Source organism: Ascidiella aspersa, chromosome 5 (genome assembly GCF_963924565.1).
Source record: "Ascidiella aspersa chromosome 5, kaAscAspe10.2, whole genome shotgun sequence".
NCBI classification, from domain to species: domain Eukaryota; kingdom Metazoa; phylum Chordata; class Ascidiacea; order Phlebobranchia; family Ascidiidae; genus Ascidiella; species Ascidiella aspersa.
In genome coordinates, this window is record NC_139451.1 from 11,011,343 (window position 1) to 11,013,667 (window position 2,325).

The 2,325-nt window shown below is 61.7% G+C and overlaps 2 non-coding genes across 2 annotated transcripts in view; both read left to right on the forward strand.

Annotated features, from left to right (window-relative positions):
* Positions 1 to 309, forward strand: part of LOC146143432 (small subunit ribosomal RNA) — a 1,811-nt gene extending 1,502 nt beyond the window's left edge. Inside the window, exon 1 of the ribosomal RNA XR_014500342.1 lies at positions 1 to 309. This exon is cut by the window's left edge and continues 1,502 nt beyond it. This is a non-coding gene — a ribosomal RNA (small subunit ribosomal RNA).
* A 247-nt stretch (positions 310 to 556) lies between these two features.
* On the forward strand, positions 557 to 710 carry LOC146143433 (5.8S ribosomal RNA). The gene has a single exon (XR_014501130.1). It is a non-coding gene; the product is annotated as a 5.8S ribosomal RNA (ribosomal RNA).
* The last annotated feature ends 1,615 nt before the right edge of the window (positions 711 to 2,325 follow it).

A 2,325-nucleotide genomic window follows, 5' to 3' on the forward strand; every position in this document is an offset into this window, starting at 1 on the left:
CTTGGCCGACAGGTCTGGGTAACCCGCTGAACCCCGGTCGTGCTAGGGATAGGGAATTGCAATTATTTCCCTTGAACGAGGAATTCCCAGTAAGCGCGAGTCATTAGCTCGCGTTGATTACGTCCCTGCCCTTTGTACACACCGCCCGTCGCTACTACCGATTGAATGGTTTAGTGAGGTCCTCCGATTGGACCTGGCGCGGCCGGCAACGGTCGAGCCGGCGTCCGAGAAGACGATCTAACTTGATCATTTAGAGGAAGTAAAAGTCGTAACAAGGTTTCCGTAGGTGAACCTGCGGAAGGATCATTAACGGTCTCGCAAACGCTTCGGCGAACGCGAAACTCGGACAAGCGAGAGAAAAAGTTTTTGCTACCCGGCGCCCGACCCGCGAGGAGCGGCGCGCCGGCCGGCGATTCGGTCACCCGGTAATGTTTGCGCGTCGAGTGCCGCGGTGCCGCGCGCTCCGGCTTCAAGCGTCGGCCTGGCCGACCGCTCGGCGCGGTATATTTTGTCACCCTTTAGTGCGAGGCACTGTGCGAGCGAAACAATCGTGGATGGCTCTTGGCGGTGGATCACTCGGCTCGTGAGTCGATGAAGGACGCAGCTAGCTGCGTGAATTAGTGTGAATTGCAGGACACATTGAGCATCGACGTTCTGAACGCAAATTGCGGCCTCGGGTCAATCCCGGGGCCGCGCCCGCCTCAGGGTCGCGTTGCAAACGTTCCGCGCGGGGATTTCTCCGCGCGGCTGCTGCGGCGTCGGACGCGCGAGCGCCCGTCCCGCTCAAGACAGCACGGCACGATGTGCGACGATCGCGACCAGAATCCCGCGCGGCGGCGGCGAGTCGACCTCGAAGAGGCCAACGGCTGGCGGCTCAAGGGCGGGAATCGAGGTGCGCGGCGGCGCGCGGCGCCGACGGCGAGCGCGGAACGGGAAGAATAGTCCCGGTCCTTACTTTCGGCCTGAGGTCGGACGAGGCTACCCGCTGAATTTAAGCATATTACTAAGCGGAGGAAAAGAAACTAACGAGGATTCCCTCAGTAACGGCGAGTGAAGCGGGATGTGCCCATCGCCGAATCCGCGCGCTTTTGGAGTGCGCGGAATTGTGGCGTACGGAATTCGTCACGGCGCGCTTCGCCGGTCGCCCGCGTCCTTCTGATCGAGGCCTTTTCCCAGAGCGGGTGTCAGGCCCATGGCGGCGACAGGCGGGCGCGCTACGGCGTCTTCCCAGAGTCGGGTTGTTTGGGAATGCAGCCCAAAGCGGGTGGTAAACTCCATCTAAGGCTAAATACGGTCACGAGACCGATAGCGAACAAGTACCGTGAGGGAAAGTTGAAAAGCACTTTGAAGAGAGAGTTAAAGAGTACGTGAAACCGTCGAGAGGCAAACGGGAGGGCCTGTCGGGTCGCCCGGTCGCTTTCAGCCGGCCCCCTGTCGGCGACGTTGTCGTGCGGACCCTCACGGGCCGCCGGCGGCGCCGCCCGATCGGGGACCAGCGCACTAGCGCCGGGCGAAGGCCGCGACCGTCTGGACGGCGGCGAGAAGGCCGCGCGCAAGGTAACCCGGCCTCGGTCGGGTACTATAGGCGCGCGTGTCCGTCGGCCCGCCGTTCGGGCGAGGAGAGATCGCCGCGTCTGCCCTTCGGGGCCGAGCGCCCGGTGCCGGCTGGGGCGTCGTGGGTCGGGGACTGTTCTCAGTGCCCAGCCTCTTCGTCTCGGTCGCGCTTCCGGTGTCGTTTCGCGAGGCGCACGGGGTCCGCGGCTGAAGTCAGCCACCTTCCCGACCCGTCTTGAAACACGGACCAAGGAGTCTAACGTGAGCGCGAGCCACGGGGCAGTACGAAACCCATGGGCGCAGTGAAAGTGAATGTCGGCGCGGTCCGGCGGAGGTGAGACGTCGTCGTTCGCGGCGGCCGCATCACCGGCCGATCTCGTCCGCTTTGCCGGAGAGGTCGAGCGAGAGCGTTCGCGTTGGGACCCGAAAGATGGTGAACTATGCCTGAAGAGGTTGAAGCCAGAGGAAACTCTGGTGGAGGACCGTAGCGATTCTGACGTGCAAATCGATCGTCAAATTTGGGTATAGGGGCGAAAGACTAATCGAACCGTCTAGTAGCTGGTTCCCTCCGAAGTTTCCCTCAGGATAGCTGGCGCTCTGTCGCAGTTTTATCTGGTAAAGCGAATGATTAGAGGCCTTGGGGACGAAACGTCCTCAACCTATTCTCAAACTTTAAATTGGTAAGAAGCCCGACTCGCTTAATTGGAGCCGGGCATGGAATGCGAGTGCCAAGTGGGCCACTCTTGGTAAGCAGGACTGGCGATGCGGGAT